This window comes from Salmo salar, chromosome ssa06, assembly GCF_905237065.1.
Source record: "Salmo salar chromosome ssa06, Ssal_v3.1, whole genome shotgun sequence".
NCBI classification, from domain to species: domain Eukaryota; kingdom Metazoa; phylum Chordata; class Actinopteri; order Salmoniformes; family Salmonidae; genus Salmo; species Salmo salar.
Genome location: NC_059447.1, coordinates 51,559,721 through 51,574,258, shown reverse-complemented (window position 1 = coordinate 51,574,258; position 14,538 = coordinate 51,559,721). Strand labels below are relative to the sequence as shown.

The 14,538-nt window shown below is 42.9% G+C and overlaps 1 pseudogene; it reads left to right on the top strand.

Annotated features, from left to right (window-relative positions):
- Positions 1-2,553: 2,553 nt before the first annotated feature.
- Positions 2,554-13,952, top strand: LOC106607548 (apolipoprotein B-100-like; annotated as a pseudogene).
- Positions 13,953-14,538: the final 586 nt, after the last annotated feature.

The window sequence follows — 14,538 nt, the reverse complement described above, 5'->3', positions numbered from 1 at the left end:
GTGTAGGTATCCCTTACCTTGCCAATAGACAGGTTCACCAATCAGGTCCATGATGGGCTTGGCAACAGAAACGAGGCGTAATGTGAATTAGATTTTTTTGGTAGAATGTTTCTTTGGGACCATCAAGTGACGTCCTGACAACTGATACACAGAAGTGGTCGAGCAACGTTCCCATGAAACGTGTCTAGAACATTAATATCTTACATTCTGAGAGCATGGCAACCATGTTCTGTGTATGTTTGGTGGGATGTTGATGGAATATTCTCCTAACCCTTAGAAAACTGGACACATAAATGTTCTCACCACGTCCCATAAAATGCGTCCAGAACATTAATGTTGTATGTTGTAACCATGTTCTAGACAAGTTCTTCTTGACATTAATGAAATGTTCTCCTAATTTTAACACCAAAACATGCAAAACAGTTTCTCAGAATGTTTTTGCTAACATAGAATGTTCCCCCAACTAAAAGCACTATGGGTACATTACAGGTAACATTACAAAACGTTCTCTCTCCCTATAATTGTTAGCTGGGAGGTTCCAACTCATTTCCAATTAATCCAAAACCTCCAATAAAACAAATTGAGAGTTCTTGATTGCAGTTATTCACACATTTATTACTCACAAGGTCTAGTTTGTCACTCAGTTCTAAGGTTTGGGTAATGAAGACATTGATCGTAAGCAGGTTATTTGAAAAGATTCGAACGATAAATGATAAGAAAAAGCAAACTAAAAAACAGCACAAAATGACTCAACAAAAACGCTAAATGAAAACAAAACGTAAGATATGAAATAAAAAGGACACGGTTGAAAACGCGACCTCTGCTTGGCGTCTATGAAAGTCAGTTCCACCGGTTGCATTTACATGACTGCAGCTCTCTTCCCAGTTATCCCATTAAATGAGGTTCTAAGTTGTGGTAACATAAATGGCCAGCAGGTGGAACCATAACAAGGTTTCTATGAACAAACATATTTACTTTTAGCAAATAATAGTCTAAATACATTTCATTAAGAATTGTTAGACCTTTTATATAAAAAATGCTATTTACGGATCCATTCACAGCTCTTTGTCTGTTGGCAATGTTAGAGACACCCACACAAACAGTGCTTTTAACAACTTACATACTTTACACACTTTGACATACAGTTGAAGTCAGAAGTTTACGTACACTTAGGTTGGAGTCATTAAAACTCGTTTTTCAACCACTCCACAAATTTCTTGTTAACAAACTATAGTTTTGGCAAGTTGGTTAGGACATCTACTTTGTGCATGACACAAGTCATTTTCCAACAATTGTTTACAGACAGATTATTTCACTTATAATTCACTGTATCACAATTCCAGTGGATCAGAAGTTTACATGCACTAAGTTGACTGTGCCTTTAAACAGCTAGAAAAATTCCCGAAAATGATGTCATGGCTTTACAAGTTTGATAGGCTAATTGACATAATTTGAGTCAATTGAAGGTGTGCCTGTGGATGTATTTCAACGCCTACCTTCAAACTCAGTGCCTCTTTGCTTGACATAATGGGAAAATCAAAAGAAATCAGCCAAGACCTCAGAAAAAATTGTACACCTCAACAAGTCTAGTTCATCCTTGGGAGCAATTTCCAATCTCCTGAAGGTACCACGTTCATCTGTACAAACAATAGTACGCAAGTATGAACACCATGGAACCATGCAGCCATCATACCGCTCAGGAAGGAGACGCGTTCTGTCTCCTAGAGAGGAACGTACTCTGGTGCGAAAAGTTCAAATCAATCCCAGAACAACAGCAAAGGACCTTGTGAAGATGCTGGAGGAAACAGGTACAAAAGTATCTATATCCGTAGTAAAACGAGTCCTATATCGACATAACCTGAAAGGCTGCTCAGCAAGGAAGAAGCCACTGGTCCAAAACCGGCATAAAAAGCCAGACTACGGTTTGCAACTGCACATGGGGACAAAGATCGTACTATTTGGAGAAATGTCCTCTGGTCTGATGAAACAAAAATAGAACTGTTTGGTCATAATGACCATCGTTATGTTTGGAGGAAAAAGGGGGAGGCTTGAAAGCCGAAGTACACCATCCCAACTGTGAAGCACAGGGGTGGCAGCATCATGTTCTGGGGGTGCTTTGCAGCAGGAGGGACTGGTGAACTTCACAAAATAGATGGCAACATGAGGAAGGAAAATGATGTGGCTATATTGAAGCAACATCTCAAGACATCAGTCAGGAAGTTAAAGCTTGGTCGCAAATGGGTCTTCCGAATGGACAATGACCCCAAGCACACTTCCAAAGTTGTGGCAAAATGGCTTAAGAACAACAAAGTCAAGGTATTGGAGTGACCTCAAATACTAATTAAATTTTGTATTTAGTTTTCAGTAACAGTAGTTTTTTATACTATTTATACATTTGTATCACATAGTTTGTAAACATTTATAAACATTTTCAAGCATTTATAACATAGGTAATAATAATAATATATGAAATATTTATAAGCATTTATACATATAACCAAGTTTTCTAATGTACCTCTCACTGCTATGTTTTAACAGCAGGAAGTGTCCTTCATGCCCTCTGTGGGAGTGGAGTTCGTCACCCAGATGGGAGTCCACATCCCAGAGTTCGTCATCTCCGCTGTGGAGATTCACACTAACATGTACCACAAGAGCGCCGCCAATGCCAAGATCACCATGGAGCAGAACCAGATCAAGCTGAGAATTCCCGCTCCTCGGGGCTCCACCCAGCTCACCAGAGTCAGGCAAAAGAAAATGTAACTCAAAAAGTAAAACAAAAATTGCTTGTTTTCTATTGAGTAAATGTATCAAAAGTCATATGATTTGTCAGTGATTTTGTTCATCTGCACTTCTTCAACAACAGTAACAGAATGCTGACAGTGACCTCTGGTCAGGCTACTCTGATCCCCCCCCATGGATGAGGGCAGGACCAATGTCATGAATTGCAGCCCTCTCTTCTCTGGAGTGAAGTACTGCACCACCGTCCGTTACAACATCGCTGGTGACAACGCTGCCGCTCTCTATTTCCCTCTCAATGGAGAGACGAAGTAAGTACAACATTTGAGGGAGTTTGAATGTGTTTATCGAAGGTTATTGCTAATCTTCCATATTTGAAGGTCACACTAGCATCATACTAAACAACAGTCTCTCTCTTAGGTTTGCTGTTGACATCCAGCGCACTGGCAAGGTCTCGGAGTACACTGCCACCTTCGCCTATGAGCTCCTCAGCGAGGGCAAGGAGGGACGTCAAAAGGTTGACACTGTGATGATGATCCTGAGAAAAGAGGTTAGGAACATATCTGTCTAAGCACTACATTGTCCCTGGTTCATGCTTTGGTATTTATCAGCAATATATAGCAGTGGTATGAATCAGCTCACTTTGTGTGGTTAACACCTTTAGACGGAGCAAACCTAGAAAGAGCCTCGGCCCTTAAAACATAGCTAGCCGCCTGCTCACCTGAGCAGAGCAACTAGACCCTATCTTTAATTATGTCTTTAAGTTGTCACTCAGCCAGCAGAGGGTACCAAATCTATGGAAACAGTCTACTGTGATCGCAGTCGCCAAAAACAACCACCTAAAGGTTTTTAATGACTACAGACCAGTCACCTTGCCCTCCTCGGTCATGTCCTTTGAGAAACTGATTAAGAAGGAGATTTTGGATAAGGTGTTGTACCTTCTTAATCCGTTTCAGTTTGCATATAGGGCTAAACGGTGTGTACAGGATGCTACTGCCACACTACTTGACCTTCTATGCAAACATCTAGAGTTCTGCTTTTAACACCATTCAACACCACCTGTTAGTGAACCAACTCACTAATCATTTTGGTGTAGGCTCTCATGTAGTGGGCTGGATTCTTGACTTTCTAACCAACAGAATCCAGAGGGTAAGTGTGAATGGGTACTTGTCAGGGGAGCTGTCATGAACAGGCTCACCCCAGGGGTGTGTCCTCTCAGCATTCCTCTATATCTTATACACTGATGATTGTCCTAGCCAGTACGAGAACCGACACATACTGAAGTTGGATGACTAAAATGGACGACTGTAATAGTCAGTCTCCTTCATGCCGATGAAACTGCCCACGGACCTGTTGTTGATGATTTTGTACATTGTTGCATTCTTGCAGCTGTATTGATTTGAGGCATCAACCCCCTACCCCTCAGAACCCTATCATCAAGGGCCAGGTGGTAGACACTGTAGACAAATACAAGTATCTTGGCACAATGATTGATAATACATTGAACTTTGAGTGTAACACTGACATGTTGTGTAAGAGGGGCAATCAATGCCTTTTTTTGTCACAGGAAACTGGCAAAGTTCCAGGTAGACAGGACCTTGACGAATCTCTTTTATAAGTCATACATTAAGTCTGCCTTAACATTTTCTTTGATTTGCTGGTACGGCAACCTAGGTGTCAAAGAAAAAATGCACTAGCTAGAGGTGAAAGGAGTCCAGCAGAGTAGTCAGTCTGATCCGTACAACAGATAAGTGGTGAGGAAGGAAGAATCCATCCTGTTTGACTGTGCCCACCCCCTACACTATGACTTCCAGGACCTACACTCTGGCTTCCTGTTTAGATGACCCACTATTAAGACTAACAGATACAATAACTCCTTTAACCCCATGACCATTGCCATTTTGAATACAGGGAAGAGAAGAAGATAGGCTAGGGATTAGGATGATGTTGAGGATGACAATGGTAATATGTTGTTGTTGTTGATATTGATGATGATGATTTTTGTTTTAGTCAGCACATTGTTCATATGTTGTTGATGAGATTATCTAAGAATCAGTGGTGGAAAAAGTACCCAATCGTCGTACTTGAGTAAAAGTGAAGATACCTTAATAGAAAATGACTCAAGTAATTGTGAAAGTCACCAAGTAAAATCCTATTTGAGTAAAAGTCTAAAAGTATTTAGTTTTAAATTTACTTAAGGATCAAAAGTAAAAGTATAAATAATTTCAAATTTCTTATATTAAGCAAACCTGAAGGCACCATTTTCTTGTTTTATTAATTTATGGATAGCCAGGGGCAGGCTCCAACACTCACACTGTTTAGTGAGTCTGCCAGTTCAGAGGCAGTAGCGATGACCAGGGATGTTATCTTGATAAGTGTGTGAATTAGACAATTTTCCTGTCCTGCTAAAATTTCAAAAGGTAATGAGTACTTTTGCATGTCAGGGAAAATGCATGGAGTGTTACAGGCATCATATAGAGGAGACCAAGGCGCAGCATGTAGAGTGCTCATCGTTATATATTTGAATGGAAACGAACACTAGACAAAATAACAAAATGACAGCCAACAGTTCCATCAGGTTTACAAACTAAAGAGAAAGCAACTACCCACACAAACCAAGGGAAAAAGGCTGCCTAAGTATGGCTTCCAATCAGAGACAACGATAGACAGCTGCCTCTGATTGGAAACCATACCCGGCCAAAACATAGAAAACAAAAACCTAGAATGCCCACCCCCTATCACACCCTGACCTAACTAAACAGAGACTAAACAGCTCTCCTAGGTCAGAGCGTGACATGGAGTAAAAAGTACAAAATTGTCTTTAGGAATGTAGTGAAGTAAAAGTTGTCAAAAATATAAATAGTAAAGTACAGATACCGTGAAAAACTACTTAAGTAGTAATTTCAAGTATTTTTACTTAAGTACTTTACACCACTGCTAAGAATGCACAGAACACTTTAATTATTACGCAACTTTGGCTTGCTCTGCTTTTTTGCTGCTGCTAATGTCGATCACTAGTAGGCCTACTGTATATACATACACTATATATACAAAATTATGTGGACACCGCTAATTAGTGAATTTGGCAATTTCAGTCACACCCATTGCTGACATGTGTATGCAATCGAGCGCACAGCCATGCAATCTCCATAGACAAACATTGGCAGTAGAATGACCTTCTTGAAGACCTCAATGACTTTCAACATGGCACCGTCATAGGATGCCACCTTTCAAAAAAGTCAGTTAGGCAAATTTCTGCCCTGCTGTAGCTGCCTCGGTCAACTGTAAGTGCTGTTATTGTGAAGTGAAAACATCTAGGAGCAACAACGGCTCAGCCGCGAAGTGGTAGTCCACACAAGTTCCAAACTGCCTCTGGAAGCAACGTCACCACAAGAACTGTTCGTCGGGAGCTTCATGAAATGGGTTTCCATGACCAAGCAGCCGCACACAAGCCTAAGATCACCATGCACAATGGCAAGCGTCAGCTGTAGGGGTGTAAAGCTCGCCGCCATTGGACTCTGGAGCAGTGGAAATGTGTTCTCTTGAGTGATGAATCCCGCTTTCACCATCTGTCAGTCCGACGGACAAATCTGGATTTGGCAAATGTCAGGTGAACGCTACCTGCCCCCAATGCATAGTGCCAACTGTAAAGTTTGGTGGATGCGGTATAATGGTCTGGGGCTGTTTTTCATGGTTCGGGCTAGGCCCCTTAGTTCCAGAGAAGGGAAATCTTAACCCTACAGCATGAATTACATTCTATACGATTCTGTGCGATTCTGTGGGGAAGGCCCTTTCCTGTTTCAGCATGATAATGCCCCTGTTCACAAAGCGAGGTCCATACAGAAACGGTTTGTCGGGATTGGTGTGGAAGAACTTGACTGACTTGAACTTGTGTTTGCGTGGGTTGAACAGCTCTCCTCTATATCAATGTATTATTAATGTGTTACTCATTGCATTGTTTGGGTGATTTGTTACGGTTTCCTATTACGGTAAGATTTATTTTTGTTACGGTTTCCTATTACGGTAAGATTACGGTAAGATTTATTTTTGTTACGGTTTCCTATTACGGTAAGATTTATTTTTGTTACGGTTTCCTATTACGGTAAGATTTATTTCGTTTCGACAGCTCCAACGAGCTGTCAACGCTAAAGAATGGCGAAATCGCAGGACCGAAGCGAACGAGATATGAACACGCGAGCAAGAGTAGAAGGGGTGCAGGCTGAGCATTTCATCTGACCTCAACGCCATCGAAAACCTTCTGGGTTAATTAGAATGCCGACTGCGAGCCAAGCCTAATCGCCCAACATCAGTGCCTGACCTCACTAATGCTCTTGTGGCTGAATGGAAGCAAGTCCCTGCAGCAATGTTCCAACATCTAGTGGAATGCCTTCCCAGAAGACTGGAGGCTGTTATAGCAGCAAAGGGGGACCAACTCCGTATTAATGCCCATGATTTTGGAATGAGATGTTTGATGAGCAGGTCTCCACATACTTTTGGTCATGGTGTGTATTTGTATTGATGGCTGTCAGCCCTATGACTTGATATACTAGCTCATTGTATTCAGTATAACTGTGTGGCATTGTGATCCTCATGGATTTTTTATGTTCAATGTTGTTTTTTATGCTCCTTTGCGGCAAAACCAATTGCCCTCTGGGCTAAACACTCTCCTCCTCCTTGTTTCTTTAGGTGCTGATCCCACTGAGGCCACCACCACCATGAAGTACAACAGGAACAGGAACGTCCTGACCACAAACATCCAGATCCCCAACTACGATGTGGAGGCAGGAATCAGGGTTGATCTCACCGACAGCACAGCCAATGGAAAGTCCATCACCATTGACATCACCAACAAGAACATCCCTCAGCTGTCTCTGATTGGCCGCGCCAAGTAAGTAATCACAAAATCCCTCTCCATTAGCCACATTCATTGGTCCTTGTCTTCATAGATCAGCACACGTTGGAAATGAATTGAATCACTAAGAGATTCTGATGGTTTTCTTTCCTCCAGGCTTGAGACCATGACCGACAGTATGGTGCACATCCAGCTGGTTGTTCCTGCACCCAAGACTGACGCAGCTATAATTGCCACCATGAAGAGTGCAGAGGAACTCACCCTGGAGCTCAGGAGCGATGTCAAGCTCCCCGAGACCACCTGCATTCAGGGAGTCATTTTAAAATATGGTACGCTAATTCTACAAATTAGTAACACACCACTGTGTGGGGTGGAGGGCTGATCTTTATGTGATATGTTTATTTCACTTGTATGAATTCAACCAAGACAAAAGAAGCAAGACAACAAAATGGCTTCAAAGTTGAATGCACTAATAATACAGCATGTGTTCCTTTTAGATGAGAACAAGGTTCAGGTTCAGCTGGTGTCCAACATGGGCTCCGAGATCCAGAATCTCATCCCTTACACCGAAGCCCTTCAGGCTTGGCTGAAGCAGCTCTCTGAGGACATTCTGGACCAGCAGGTGGTCAGGACAGACATGAAACTGCGTCACATCTTCATCAAGTCTCTTGAGGTAAGACATAACACCTAAATCCTTTTCACACAGTCACCTCAATTCTTTTCATTTTTTATTCTTTCATAGAAGTTAAACCAATGGTGGCGGAGAAACACATAACAAAATGCAGAACATTTTTTAACAGGCCGGCAACAATTGGATGGACAAGATCACCATTGATGTTCCCATGGTTATGACACTGAAGGACAACATGCCAGAGCTGGCAATGCCCGCTATGCCCGAGAGACTGTACCTGAAATCGTAAGTACATCTGAAAGAAGTTAACTATTCTTTTGTCCAATTTCTTTTGCCTGGTAATCTATGTGATGTCATTGTCCAAAGAGTCCATCCATAGTAGACATCTCATTAATAGTAATAAACTATTTGCATTCTTTCAACAGTGAGAGCACATTCAAATACCAGTTCAACAAGGACCGTGTCATCATCACCATCCCCATGCCACTCGAATGTCATCTGAGGAGTTAAGGATCCCTGCCATGCTGATCACCCAAGTCTGTCTGTGCCCCAGGTCGGTCATGAGCTTGCCCCCAAGGATGTCCAGGTCCCCACCTTCTCCATCCCCTCCAACTATGACCTTTCTGTGCCACTCTTCGGAATGTTCGAAGTGTCTACTAAGGAAAAGAGCAACTACTACAACTGGGAGGGCATGGTCTCTGGTGGCAACAACTCTGGAGTACCCCAGCTACATTGCTCAGTTTAAGGTGGTCGCTGACAGTCCAATTGAACTCCTTGCTTTCACATCTGAAGGTAAACGTTTTCTCCTAACTTTTTTTAACCTTTTATATTTTTTTATAACCTTATCAAAAGCATATACAGTGGGGGACAAAAGTATTTGATCCCCTGCTGATTTTGTACGTTTGCCCACTGACAAAGAAAGAATCAGTCTATAATTTTAATGGTAGGTTTATTTGAACAGTGAGAGACAGAATAACAACAAAAATATCCAGAAAAACGCATGTCAAAAATGTTATAAATTGATTTGCATTTTAATGAGGGAAATAAGTATTTGACCCCCTCTCAATCAGAAAGATTTCTGGCTCCCAGGTGTCTTTTATACAGATAACGAGCTGAGATTAGGAGCAGACTCTTAAAGGGAGTGCTCCTAACCGCAGCTTGTTACCTGTAAAAAAGACACCTGTCCACAGAAGCAATCAATCAATCAGATTCCAAACTCTCCACCATGGCCAAGACCAAAGAGCTCTCCAAGGATGTCAGGGACAAGATTGTAGACCTACACAAGGCTGGAATGGGCTACAAGACCATCGCCAAGCAGCTTGGTGAGAAGGTGACAACAGTTGGTGTGATTATTCGCAAATGGAAGAAACACAAAAAAACTGTCAATATCCCTCGGTCTGGGGCTCCATGCAAGATCTCACCTCGTGGAGTTGGAATGATCATGAGAATGGTGAGGAATCAGCCCAGAACTACACGGGAGGATCTTGTCAATGATCTCAAGGCAGCTGGGACCATAGTCACCAAGAAAACAATTAGTAACACACTACGCCGTGAAGGACTGAAATCCTGCAGCGCCTCTACCACCCTCCTGCTGGAAAATGGAGACTCCGTCGAGACCAACCTGGACAACAAGATCACCAGTAGTCAGACTCCTCAGGAGCAGTATGCCTCAATAAAGATGACATCCAAACTGAAAAACCATGAATTCAACCAGGAACTTAGCGCCATGAACAATGCTGAAATTATGGGAATGGATATGACAGGAGCTGTCTTCACCACCATCTTGAACAAGGCCAGTGAAAACCAGGAATATGCCATCTCTGGCTCCCTGAAGTACAAGAAGAATAGTGACAGCCATTTCATTCAGCTGCCTTTTGTTGAGCATATGCCTGCAGTCATTTAACAAGTCAAAATTGCAATGATGATGATGACGATGGAGAAGAGCAAAGGCCTGCTGCTGGATATTGACACCAAGTATGAAATCAGAGCCAAGATCCAGGGAAAAGTGAGTGAACTGAAACAAGTTGTTGAGAGCTTCGACATCAACCTATTCATTCAGGACCTGAAGAACTTCATCAACTCCCTTGAAAGCCACATTCCTACACTGATGGCCAAAATTCCCACTGAATAAATCATGAGCGTCCTGAAGTTAATCAGGGACACCGTTGTGAGTTGGATCAAGAAAAATGACATCACTGGCAAGATGAATGCTATTTACACCAAAAATTGATGAGATCCTGTCCAATTATGAGGTTGAAAAGATGGTTTAGAACATCATGGATGAGGATGTGGAAATCATGAAGTCCCACCAGCTATGAGAACACATTCAGTCAGCAATCAATGATCTTAAGTCTATTGATATCCAAGCCCCGCTGAAGAAAATCATGGCACACGTGAACAAATTTGTAAATGAACTGAATGCCTTTTACTTCAAGCAAATGGTAAACGACATGAGTGTATATTTTGAGAAGATCACGTCTTTCAATTATAACACATTCGCAGAAGAGCTGAAACAGAAACTCATCGAACTGAGCAGGGTCCCCTGTTTCGGAAAACTCAACGGAGGGTTCAGTCACCTCACCTGACTACAGCATGAGCACCACTGTAGAGTTCCGAAACGGCACAACTGCCAAATGACGCCAGAGTTCTAATTTATCTTCAACTCTCAGGCCAATTCTAACTCTGATCTGCTTGACTACACCCTGGATGCCAAAGCTGACATTGCTCTGCCCAAAATGAGCCGCATGTCTCTCTCTGAGAACATCAAGTTTGTGCACACCGCTTTCTCCTTGGACCATCAGGGAACAGTTGCTTTCTACAGTGCACCAGCCCAGGCTTCATTCAAGACCAATGCCAAGGCCATCACTGAGCCCTACACTGCTGAGCTGGTTAATAGAGAATGGAGTCTCTACCACACTGGAGACTACCTACAACCACAAACCTGCCACTTCTCACCATCTTCAATGAGGCTGCCATGACTCAGAAGGCTGTTGCTCTCCTGGAAGCTGGCATTGTCACTCTGACACTCACCAATGAGGGCAACGGGAAATCTGTCATCCAGGATTACTCTGATGAAGGAACCCACAAGTACGTTATGCAGATTGTCATGAACCTCAACACTGTCAAACTTGACTTCACTGGGGCATCTGACACCAACAAGCTGAAACTGAAGCATAAAGTGAATGTTGAAACTGGCATTTTCAGTCACATCATCACTGAAGCCAACACTGAGACTGAAACTCCCTTCATCAAGAGCAGTGTTGCTGAGCTGAATGCAGAGGCTAATGTGCAGGATCTGCACATTAGAGCTTGTAGGTGAAGTTGAGGGAATTATTTCCAACTCAATCAACTTCGTCGCTACACCCTATGAGTTTGTGCTTGACACCAAGAACAAGGAAAACACCTAGGTTGCACTCCCCTCCAAACTGACTGGAAAGATTGATCTTCAGAATGACTTTGCCATTACTCTCAACTCTGGAGTGCAGCAGGCTAGCTGGACTGGACTGGCATGATTCAACCAATACAAATACTCCCATTACTTCACAATGGACAACGGTGAGCAGGAAATCCAAGTCTTCACCCAGATTAATGGAGAAGCAAATCTTGATGCATTGAGGGAGCCCATCACCATTCCTAGAAGGTCTGATAAATTCATCAGTAGGACTGAGTTCTCTCTGTGGGAGGACACTAGTCTGAGTGCGCTCTTGACCACACCACAGCAGACCTTTGACATGGATGCCAAGCTCACATATAAGAAGAACCCTGAGATTATCACCATTGACATGGAGCCAATTCTCAAAGCCATCAACAAGCACACCAAGAGTCTGAACAAGAACATGATCGTTGGAAGGGACAAGGCTGTTGCCCTCCTCTTTACCTCATTTGACCAGGCAAAGGCAGAGTACGAAAAATACAACATTGAGCTGCCCAAAACCCTCAATGTTCCGGCATACACAGTTCCAGTGCTAAATATTGAGGTGTCTGGATTCAACATTCCAGTGCCGGACTTCAGTCTCATCTCAATGCCTAATATGCACGTTTCATCTGCTCTGAGCAAGCTGACCCTGCCAAAAATCACTCTGCCCAAAATGCAGAGCAATATCATGATCCCTGTCTTCGGCGACCTGACCTACGAGTTCTCAATGAAGACAGCTGTGCTGACAGTGAAGGCAAATGCTGGCTTCCTCAATCAGGATGATATCATTGTCTGATTTGACGCTTCACCTCTGAGTTTGATGTTCTGAAGGCCAAGATTGATGGCATCAGCACCTTCAACAGGAGCAATGGAGTGAAACTGGCCTCTATCCTGAATTTGGAAGCCATGTGTGTTGAGGGCAGCCATGACAGCACCATCAGCCACAATGGGGAAGGTATGGATGCTTCCATCACAAATACAGCTAAGGTCAATGTCCCTACCCTCTGGACTCTGGAAGTCAACCAGGAGGTCTTTGGAGATGGCCAGGAGGGCCTCATCATCCTCTCTGTGTCCTCTCCAAATGCCGGAATCCTCGGAGTCCAGCTGCAGGCCAAAAAAACAGCCCAAGTGAGAGGAAGACTATACGGCAGATACCCGGTAAAACTCATGTATATTTCAAGGACTTGATAAGTACTATTGCAATGCGTTTATGACAACCATGTAGAGCATGTTACAGTCCTGTTTCAATCTCCTATTTCTGTTTCTGTTCGGTTTTCATTGTCTCATGCAGTCTGAACCCACCACTGATGTGGATATCTTGGCCCTGAAAATGTCTGTGATCAACTCTGAGAAGCGAAACCTTCAGACCACCTGGAATATGGAGGTTCCCACTGAGATGCTCCTGGTAGTGAAGGAGAATGTGCCTGAGATCATTTCAGCAGTTCCTATTCAAGGATATCCTGTCTGCTCCCCAGAAGATGGCCAACAAACTTGAGAGTAGCATGGATCAGGGCAAGGTCATGTACAAGAGGGCTGTGGAAAACATTGCAGTTATGGATGTTACCATGGTCACTGAAAAGCTCTCAGTCAGCGTGATGTTCATCCTCAGGCAGTACCAGAAGAACATTCAGGTTTGGCTCGATGCTGCCATCAAGTTCCTGAGAGAGACCCAGTTCCAGATACCTGGACTTGAGGGGAAAATGTCCGATCTTGAGGCCTACCAGAAACTGAGTGGATGCTTCACTGAATTGGTTGAGGAAGCTATCAGGAAGGTTCCAGAATTCTTCACCTCCTACGGTGCAGCTATCCTTGAACAGATCAGAAACATTGAATTCACTCTCCCCGGCTCCAGCAATCTTGTCAGCGGGAGAAAAATCTTGGATGACTTGATGGCCATCATGGAGATGATACAGGAGCAGTTGATCGTCATTGTGAAGAAAGTTTGAGATATCACTCTGGAAGATATCATATGCAGGCTGTCTGTATTCCTGCGCTTAACTGTGGAGAAAACCAAAGAGCTCATTGTCTCCCTGAAATCCCAGGATGTGGAGAAACTCACCATGTGGATGAGGGTCTACAGCGGCACCATCAACTCCTGTGCCATGTCTGATATCACACAGCAAATCAAGGAAGCCAAGAGAATCATCAGAGAATACTTCCACCCTGTCAAACTCAAGCTCGAAGACCTCTTTGCTGAAATGTCCATTGAGCAGCACAACGCTGATATCCAGTCCTGGATTGACTCCATAATTCACCTCATTAATGCCATCCACACCAAGGTCATTTCGGTTCCTTCAGCACATTACCATAAATGCTGAGTCTTTTGTCACAGTGAGTGACAAACACATGGAAATTGAAATTTGTATTCCATTCATTGCACAGCTTGACATGTAAAACATATATGCTCAGCATACAAACATAACTGTTATTCTCACATAGTGTAGCCTATTCATATTGTAATGCATTTCAATTTATTTTTTGTAAATTACTAATTTAGTTTATTATTCACAAGGAAAGACAGCCACCTTGACTGGTCTTACTTTGCTGCATTTGTATCTTATTCTATTTAAAAACGTAAAAGAAAAACATGAATAAAGACCTTTTGTACTGCAAATGACAAAATAAATGTTCTATATCACTCCCACGCCCATTCATATCCTTTCATCCATCTTCTTTGACCACTATCAATAACAGCAACCGCGTAAGCCTATGTCATCTTATCCTACACAGTAAATGGGACTGATGGGACTCTGATTTAGGTCAAATACCCTATGAAACAATGCTTTTAAATTAAATCAGGCGAAGTGGGGGGTGACATAACTTTGGGGGGTCTGGGGGTCCTCCATTTTTGGGGGCATCTAAAGCTAATTTGCTGCATTTCTACACAATCTAATATGACCCATG